This window comes from Narcine bancroftii, chromosome 14, assembly GCF_036971445.1.
Source record: "Narcine bancroftii isolate sNarBan1 chromosome 14, sNarBan1.hap1, whole genome shotgun sequence".
In the NCBI taxonomy this organism is placed as follows: Eukaryota; Metazoa; Chordata; class Chondrichthyes; order Torpediniformes; family Narcinidae; genus Narcine; species Narcine bancroftii.
Genome location: NC_091482.1, coordinates 50,157,572 through 50,167,528, shown reverse-complemented (window position 1 = coordinate 50,167,528; position 9,957 = coordinate 50,157,572). Strand labels below are relative to the sequence as shown.

Genomic DNA, 9,957 nt, shown 5'->3' with positions numbered 1-9,957 from the left:
GGAAAATCAAGTGCAGTTCCTCCAATTTACGGGTGGCCTTGGTGGGATAGTGCACGAGGCCATGGACGAACACGTGAGCATGGGAGTGGGGTGCGGAACTGAAGTGGTTGGGCACTGATTGTTTCCCTGCCACTGGTGTGGACAGAGCAAAGGTGCTCAGCGAAGCAATCTCCAAGTTTGCACCCCAGTCTCTCCGATGTAGAGAAGGTCACAGAGGTGTTAGGTGGAGGGTAACCTTTTAAAATTCTTAACGTACAAGTTTGGAGCAGGAGTAAGCCAATTTGCTCCTCAATCTTGTATCCTATCAGTCCCCAATTCTTACTTCCCTGTGGCCCTTGCCATATTCTCTTTCATGAATCTCGAATTCTCAGATAGATGGCATGGTCAAATGTGAAGTTGTATACCTTTGGGAAAAAAAATTACGTATAATCTAAAGAACAAATACAATAATTTTTTTGAAAATTTGGTTTCCATATATGTAAAAGATTGGTGTTATAACTTTATAAGTATGTCAATGAGTAGAATTTGGTGTGAACTTTGTCACTTTTCGGCTTCTCCTTAATATTTCATTTGATTATTTTTGCTAGAGGTTATGTTTTTTTATATCCATACTTAGATTTTGACCAAGTGTTATATTTTATTGTACACTTTATATTTAAAAGATATATTGATAATTGTAAGTGTTAGAATAATTAGGTCATAATTTATCTATAATGTAATATCCAGTATCCACCTCACTGACAAAAGGCAAAGGAGGAAAAACCCAACACCCAACCCCAACCCACCAATTTTCCCCTGCAACTGCTGCAACTGTGTCTGCCTGTCCCGCATCGGACTTGTCAGCCACCAACGAGCCTGCAGCTGACGAGGACATTTTACCCCCTCCATAAATCTTCGTCCGTGAAGCCAAGCCAAAGAGAAGAATATCCAGTATTTTTTCTTTTTCCTTTCCTTTTTTTTCTTTCTTTGGGGTTTTTTTTTGTGTGGGAGAAAAAATGATTTTTAAAAAAAAGCATGTATTGACTTTGATATATTGAAATTTTGGCTTTGTATGCAATTTTTAGATGTGGCAATGAAATCAAATTCGAAAAAAAAGTCTTGAATTCTCATCCCAAAATATTGATGCCTCTTTTCCTCCTAGAGATGCTGCTGGATCCATTTTGCTTCGATACTGATGAGGACACAAAGCATCCACTGAGTTCCTCCAGCGGTTTGGTTTATGCTCCAGGTTCCAGCATCTGCAGTCTCTTGCTCACTCTGGGTTTATTTCTAATGAGAATTGACAGAATAACTTGAATTCAAATGTGCAACGTGGCCCGACGAGCCAACTGCACCAGTTAACTTATAACTCTTGTACATTTTGACGGGTGGGAGGAAACCGGAGCACCCGGAGGATGCCCACACTGACATGGGGAGAGCGTACAAACTTCTTACACACAGCGGCGGATTCGAACCCATGCTGTAACAGCGTTGCACTAACTGCTATGCCAACCCTGATGGCCTTTATTACTTTTAAGAGATTGGCTAGCCTTATCAATAAAAGCTCCGGGGTGACACAGTTAGCGTAGCGGTTAGCACAGTGCCAGCGACCCAGGTTTGAATCTGCAAGATGTCTGTATGTTCTCCCCATGTTTATGTCAGTTTCCTCCCACATTCTGACGGCATAAGGGGTTAGGAGGTTAATTGATCTCGTTGGGATATTTGACCAGCACAGGCTTGTGGGCCTTTTACTGTGTTGTATTAAAAACTTAAATTTAAGTTCATTTAAATCAAATGAAAATTAAAATAGAGGTGCTGGACTCATGTTTAACCTGCTTCCTAACTTTAACTTAAATTGACTAGCTTTCCAATGCTTCTAGTAACTTACAGAGTGGCAAGAGGTCAACATTGTGGTCAGAGAGAAAGGCCTAATTGCAATGGTCGGAAGAGCAGATAAACATATTCCCCACCCCATAAAACATACCCTGTAGATCATTCGATCACTATTCCCACCATCGTCTCTCTTCTAACCCTTTCCCAAAAGAACAGTGATTAAGACTCTCAATTTTTTTTTTTGGATCAGATATCAGTAGTGATTGAGATGTCCCCAAATCCTTGTCTGACCTTGTGTCCGGATCTTCCAGTTCTCTGCTCGGAGTGAACAATAACCGTGAAACCTTCCACTACCAGTTAGAGCCCACCACCTAGTCCAGCTCACCCAGGTGTAGGATTCCAGTGGTTTTCAACCTTTTTCTTCCCACTCACATCCCACTTTAAGTATTCCCTAAGCCATCGGTGCTCTGTGATTAGTAAGGGATTGCTTCAGGTGGGATGTGAGTGGGAAGGGAAGGTTGAGAATCACTGACCTAACCCTACTCACTAAGAATAGTCTGTAATATGTATAGCACAGTCACATTCTAATCAGCCCATCTGCTCAGTTCTGGTATGTGGAATCTTCCTGCAACCGCTAGGTGGAAAAAAATTGCCCCTCAGGTCCCCTTTAAATCTTTCCCCCCTCTCCTAACTCCACCTGGCCAGCTGTCAATCAACCACCCGGGATATAATCCTGAACCGGCCCCTCCTGAGCCTGTCACTTGGGAGCCACCAGTACAGCTACCACTGTAGCAGAGACTTTTAACTGAATAAAGCCTGTTGTACAGTCTACCTCGAATTTTGTGCCTGCTTATAGCTGCAGCTGTGCATCTCAGGGAAATAAAAACTAACTATCCACCTTTTAAAAATTTTAATTTTATCAATACAGTGCAGTAGAAGGCCGTTCTGTCACGTGAAACCTATGCCGTTCAATTACGCCCAATTAACTTACCATCCCCCCGTACATTTCTGGAAGGTGGGAGGAAACCAGAGCTCCTGGAGAAAACCCACGCAGGTCACTGGGGGAAGGTACAAGCTCCTTCCAGATTCAAACCTGGGTCACTGGTGCCGTGATTCTGATAACTGCTATGCTAGCCGTTCCGCCTCGCAATGTCATTTTCCTCTACAACATTTCAGTTAACTAAACCAACACCTGGGGACAGTTACTTCTCACAAGAGAATAGAATGTCTGGACCATAAGTTAATACGTGGGAACAATCTGGCAGATCGTGGGATGAATTGGATGTTTGGAGAAGATCCAGAACATTTCTTTCAATTCCGTTCTGGCAGCGACGAGTCTGAGGCTGATAATCCCAGTATCCAGGAGGTTGATCTGCGCTGCCATTTATATCCAGGAAATAAACAGCCTTGTGTGTTCATTTATCTCTGTCACATGAAACCAGTCTTGGACGTTGAGTCATGCATTGGGAGAAAAGGAAGTTGTCATTATCTCAAAGAAAGATTTATTTACCGAGGTACTGTTTATTTAAAAACCAGTTTTCACAATGTCAGTGTGCTTGCTCTAAAGTGACCTACAGACAAAATAATGCATTGAAACCCCTGTTATCTGGAATTCAAGCAACCGGCAAAACAATAGAGGAACATAAATAAATAGATAGAAGTTAAAATAAATAAAGAGTTAAATAAAAGTTTAAGATTGTAGATGTTCTCTGAATTAACACATAAATCTTTGGTGAAGATAGGAGCAAATATTTGGCTGCCTTGGTCGTGCTTTGGTTATAGCAGCTGTTTGAATAAAACAGGATGAAGAGCCGGTTAATGCCGCTCAGCGTTGGGGCGGCTCTCTTAAAGTGGCTCCTTATCCCTGCTTAGTAAGTCTTTATCATTGTTAGTATATTATTAAGTATATTAGTAAGGCTTTATCTGTAAACTTTGGGGGGGGGGGGGGTTAATTATCTATAATGTTAATCTGTAAACTATACTGTTCGTATTTTGGGCAGTTCCATGGAGGGGGAGGAACCAGCAGATGCAGTGACGGTCAAAAATTTTCAAAGAATGTGACTGAAAATAAAGTGAAATGCTTTCAGGTTTATATATTCATGCAAGTGAAGTTTGCTCAGTGTAAGTACAGTACAGTATTTTTGTCTTTTAAACTCTTTCTTCTTTCTGCAGGTGTATTGGTTAGGTATTGTATCTCAAGCAACCGGAAAATCCAGCATCTGCCAATCGCCATAGGTGCCAGATAAAAGGGGTTGTACTCTACATCTGGGGTCCGTGCTGCTTCTCTTTTCCGCAGATGCTGCCTGACATGGCTGAGTGTTTCCAGCATACTTTGCATTTATTTTAGATTGCAAGCAAAATTTTTATTAATCGTCAAGTGCTATTGAGCAATAGTCACCATTATAATGTACACAGACTTCCATGGAATTCAAAGGGTCCTTTTATTGTCATATTGTAATAATGGCATGAAAAATATAATATGTTTAATGTGCTTCAACGATTGTCTGCTATAAGGCAAACATTGCCTCGCCAGGAACTTTGCACGGCACCCCTGAGAGAACTGCATAGAAACAAGGAGCTATTCTCCCAAAGGTCCATGCTGAAGTTTGTGTTTTGCTCATTTCCTCCTTCTTTTTCACCAATATAACTAATTGCTCCCTTTTCCCATAGTCTCTCCTTAGCTGTGGCAAAAGTCTCCGCCTCGATTGTTTCTTGTCGCGGCAATTTTTGGATTTCTTCCAAATTCCATCTTGAATTTCTCGGTCAATGTCATGCCCAAATGCTTTGATTTTGATTTTCCGCACTCCTGGAAACGCCCTCGACCTCTCCATCGAAACCCCCCCACCAAGATTTAAAAGACCTTTATTTTGTCATCTCCCCAGCGAATAATGACCTCATAACTCCTTTCCTGACAACATTGCATTTCTTGAATCGTTCCAATTAAACCTTATTCTTGGCCTCTGTATCTAATTTGGAATGTGACATTAAGAGCTGTTCACTTCAAAGATGGTCTACACAAGGCTCGAAGCAAGTTTAGCAGTTTGTTTTTAAGTTCCATTCCTCCGAAATAATGTTTGGTTAACTTTTTTCTCTCTAAAGGTCCTATTAATCTGTATCATTTCTTTAAAACACATACATATATGTAGAGCATTTTTTTCCCCTTTATCTTATTTCAGTCCTTATTTTCTTTTCTTATTTCTCTTGCCAAAAAGCAATTAAGTCCTATTACATTTATCTCCAGCAATTCATTTGCCAATTATATGACCACGGTGCATTTTTATTGATGCCTTTTTGTACGTCGTGGTCGTCCTCCTCCATGCCACCATCAATCACGGATGTCTTTTTATCTAATTTTGTTTCATTTGTATTAAGTTTTTTCTCATTTATTTTGCAGAATATAGTTTTCCAAGATAGTTATCTCTGATCAAAGGTAGCTCATCTCTGATGTGAACTGCAGGCAACCATCAGAATGCTTCGCAATTTTTGAGCAATGGCTTCATCTACTCTGTTTCTGATCTTAATTCACGGCAAAAAAACAAGCCAATGCTATATTGTTATTTTAAATTTATACTTTTTAATTGAGAGGTACTGCCCAGTAGCAGCCCTCTCCGATCCACAATCCCGCGCCACTAGAATGCACCAATGTGACCAATTGACCTACTAATCCTGCATGTCTTTTGGAACATGGAAGGAAACCAGAGACCCAGAGGAAACCCACACGGACATGGGGAGAAGGTACACATTACAGACAGCGGCGGATTTGAACCTGGGTCGCTGGCGCTGTAAGTGTGGTGCTAACCGTCCGCCAATCTTAAGCAAATATTCTTTACTTTGGCTTTGCGGTATCTGGGTTGAAACTCTCTTGTGGGGTTCGGGGTGCTTTTGTTCTGAGGCGAGAACAGCAAATTGGAGCCAGCCTGAAAGCTAAAATAAGATGCTGCAGTTAGAATTAGGCAGTTACTCTAAGGTTCAGACAGTGATGAATGATCACTTGCTCAGACTCTACTCTCTGGGGATTTGACCAAGGGTGTACACTGTTGCCAGATTCAATGGAAATTACACATCCCTACCAGAGGAAGCTGCTGTGCTGCCATTGTAAGCATGGCAGCTATCCACAAGGAAATTCTGACCAGGAAGAAAGGTACAGAGGATTTGTAAAGCACTGATAAATTAATCAAAAGCATCTTAGGAGAGTGGGTTGTAAAATAAATGAGGTATAGGTTTGGTGGGGGGGAAGAAGCAGATTACATTTTGAACAATTTCTGTAAAGTGGTTGCAAAGGGAATAGGAAATGTCTTATCTGTGAGGCAGTGAAGCTTTTGAGATGAGATGTATTTTCTTGTCCAGTGTAGCCAGACAGAGGTAAAAGAATAGCAGATGCCTGCAATCTAAAATAGAAACAGGAGGCTGGGGATACTCAACAGGTTAGCAGGAACATCAGCAGATTTTTAAAAAATCAAGTTAACATTGCAGATGTTAAGGTGAGCCCATATTTGGAGCGTCGAGTGCAGGTTTGGTCACCTAACTACAGGAGAGCAAGAGCGCAGAGAAGATTTACTAGGACTTTGGGAAATGAGTTACAGGGGAAGGTTAAACAGGTTAGGACTTTATTCTGTGGAGTGCAGAAGAATGAGAAGAGATTTGATGGAGGTGTGCAAAATTATAGGTAGAGTCAATGCAAGTAGGCTTTGTCCACTGAGACTAAGTGAAATACAAATGAAAGGGCATGGGCTAAGGGTGAAGGGGAAAAGTTTAGGGAGAACATGAGGGGGAACTTCATCCAGAGAGTGGTGAGAGTGTAGACAAGCTGCTAGCCGAAATGGGGAATGCGGGCTCAATTTTAACTTTTATTTAAAAATTTGGACATGTACATGGATGGGAGGGTTTGGAGGGCTATGGACTAGGAGCAGGTCAGTGGGATGGTGCAGAATAATATTTCAGCACAGATTAGAAGGGCTAAAGGGCCTGTAAATTCTATGGTTCTTAATAAATTTTGTTAGTACATGAATTGCTTTGGCAACTTTTCAGCATTAGTGTGAGGAGTGAACCAGTTTTATGCTTCAGTTGCACTAACATCATGAAGAGATTGTACTTCAGGCTCTCATTGGAAGATCGTGAATTACTGCACCGGGAAACTGAAATTCGTTAGATGATATGAGGAAATTGATCATGTATTTTGACATTAGTGCAAAACTTTTAAGTCTTATCACAGACAGAAGATAATTTACCAAAGGGCTGGGGAAACTCAGCAGGTCCCACAGCATTCGTAGGAGGCAAGGTTATACAGTATAATCAATCTTTTGGATCTGATCCCTTCATCGAACAACACCAGGACCGTCAATCTGCACTTTCGTAACATCTTTTTCATTAACTGCTGATACGCTATCAATAATTCACGACAGGCTAGAAGTCGTGATTAATAGGCTTTAATCACCGTAAACCGGTTCCAAGGCAGGTACTGAGGGAGGGGTTTGAGCGTAACTGCTTTAATGGGAATTTTGAGGGGAGAAATCACAGGTTCAGGGGCAGGCCAGCCCATACAATACATCTGTATTAGACAGTGGTTCCACCACAACTGCCAAGTGTGAATATTCATCTCTCTTTTATATTTGATTTTTTTTCCCTCTTGGGCAGTCATTTCATTTATAGTTATATTTGCTAGAGTATTTTACATACTTGCGTAGCTGCAACAAGCAAGAATTTCAGGAACTCTTTACATTGTACTTATGTACATGTCAATAAACTCACCTCTCATTCTCATCCATTCTCTCTCTTCTCTCTCTCTTTGACTTGGCTTCGCGGACGAAGATTTATGGAGGGGTAAATGTCCACGTCAGCTGCAGGCTCGTTTGTGGCTGATAAGTCCGATGCGGGACAGGCAGACATGGTTGCAGCGGTTCTACAACTTCACCAAACTGCAGTAATTTGCAAACATCAGAGATGTTATGGAGATAAAAAATGCTGGAAGACTCAAGTCCTTACAGGCACAATATCTGCAAATTATCATTTACCATTCGGTTGAAAATATTGAGTTAAGGGGATTTTATTCAATTATTTTATTTGAAATATAGACTGATTATTAAGTAAATGTCCCAGGGCCTGAACTTCTTCAGTACATTCCATGGTTTACCAGCTGATATTAAGACAGACATGTGAAAACACTTTCTGAAATTCTGCATGCTGTGGTATCTCTGTAATGTGTGGAAAACGCAGTACACATCTTCGTTCTTAGCTTCCATCCAGTGCCTATCGTAAGAAGCATATACCTGTAATATGGAAGAGGAGAAATTTACGATAAACAAACTAAGACGATGTTTGACCTTTCCAAAAAAAGAAATGAACTGAGAATCCTTTCTCCAGAGAGGCCAAGGCTATGGAATAATTTAATAGAGATCTTTGAGATAATGCTATTTGATAAGAGTGGTGTGGAAGAAGGCATCTTACACACTGATTGTCCACTTCAGGTAAAAAGCAAGAGAACACGAGCCAGTCCTCATCAAGGGAGTGTTAAATTTAAATTCCAGTGGCTATGTTTTGTGAGGAGTTTGATGAGATTTGGTACGTCACCAAAGGCTCTTGAAAATTTCTGCAGGTGTACCATGGAAAGCATTCTGTCGGGGATGGAAGTGTCACAGAGCAGGACAGGAAAAATCTCCGGGGAGTTATTAACTCGGCCAGTGGCATCACATGCACCAGTCTTCCCTCCATCGAGGATATCCACAAGAGGTGGTGTCTTAAGAAAGCAGCCTCTATCGTTCACCACCCAGGCCATGCCCTCTTCACTCTGCTATCATCAGGAAGGAAGTACAGGGGCCTGAAGATAGCACAAGGACAGCTTCTTCCCCTCCACCATCAGATTCCTGAATGGACAATGAATCACAGACTTTCTCCTATTTATTTATTTTTTTGAAATGTAATTTAGAGCAATATTTGGCACTGACTTGCTGCTCAAATCAACAGACTCATGACTCATAAGTTCTGATCCTCAAAATTCATAGAACCAATAACTTCAGGAGTGAATGCAAGATAAACATCTTCATCCTGACTCATTCAGTTAGAATATGAAACAGGCTGAGGGTGAAATCTTGCTTGACACTGGTCTGCACTGAGGACCATCAATCCGCTGAAATAAACTTCCAAGCAAAACAGTTTGATAAAGATATTCACAGATCCTCTTAATTGATAGTCATTGTCTTCTGTGAGGCCAATAAAAGTGAGTGTAATGTCGATTTATGGCACCCTTCCTCTCGGAATTGTGGTTGAGTAATGATCGTGGCCCTCTATGTCCACTGGGCCTTTGGATGGACAGCACCTACTCTGTGATTCTGAAGCAGCTCTTTGACAATTGAGAAATACCAGAATTCCCACATCATAAAAGATCTACAGTCTTTCAGGAAGAAGATATAGGAGCCTGAAATCCAGCAGCACTAAGTTCAAAACATTTATTTTCCAACAACTATCAGGTCTTTTAAATCTCTTGAACTTCCCTAATGATAAACTACCAAAAGATCTATCTGCAACATTGAAGCATCGCTTTTTTAAAGTAATTGCAAGTTTGAATACTTATTATCTGTTCTTTTATATTTATTGTTTTGTTTTCTAACCCATGATGCATTCTGGTAATTTCGGGTCAAGTTTATTATCATCTGATTGCACAAGTACAACACAACAAAACAGCGTTCTCCAATCCTTGGTGCAAAACATGCAGACACACAACCAGACACAACACACATACAGACAAATAATATGTGTGCAGGGCTAGTATTCATGTACACAAATAGATAAATAAATATTGCTTCATGAATATGAGAGTCTTGGAGGGTTAGTGTGAGCAGTTCCTTTGGTCGTTCACCATTCTCACTGCCCGTGGGAAAAAGCTGTTTCTCAGCCTGGTGATGTTGGCTCTGATCCTCCAGTATCTCTTCCAGAATGGGAGCAGCTGAAAGAGGAAGTGTGTAATGACTTTGCCCGCCCTCTTCAGGCAACAATAGTGGGGCAGTGGGGATGGGGAGGGACACCCCAGTGATCCTCTCTGCCATTCTTATGATCCTGTGGGTTGACCTCCGATCTATTTCTCTGCAGCAACCGTATCACACCGTGATGCAGCCGGCCAGGATGCTCTTGATGGAGCTCCTGTAGAAGGCT

The 9,957-nt window shown here is 41.3% G+C and overlaps 1 long non-coding RNA gene across 1 annotated transcript; it reads left to right on the top strand.

Moving 5' to 3' along the window:
• Positions 1 to 5,046: 5,046 nt before the first annotated feature.
• LOC138750023 (uncharacterized) lies at positions 5,047 to 9,621 on the top strand. Its single transcript, XR_011349021.1, has 2 exons — positions 5,047 to 5,594; positions 7,621 to 9,621. It is a non-coding gene; the product is annotated as an uncharacterized lncRNA (long non-coding RNA).
• The last annotated feature ends 336 nt before the right edge of the window (positions 9,622 to 9,957 follow it).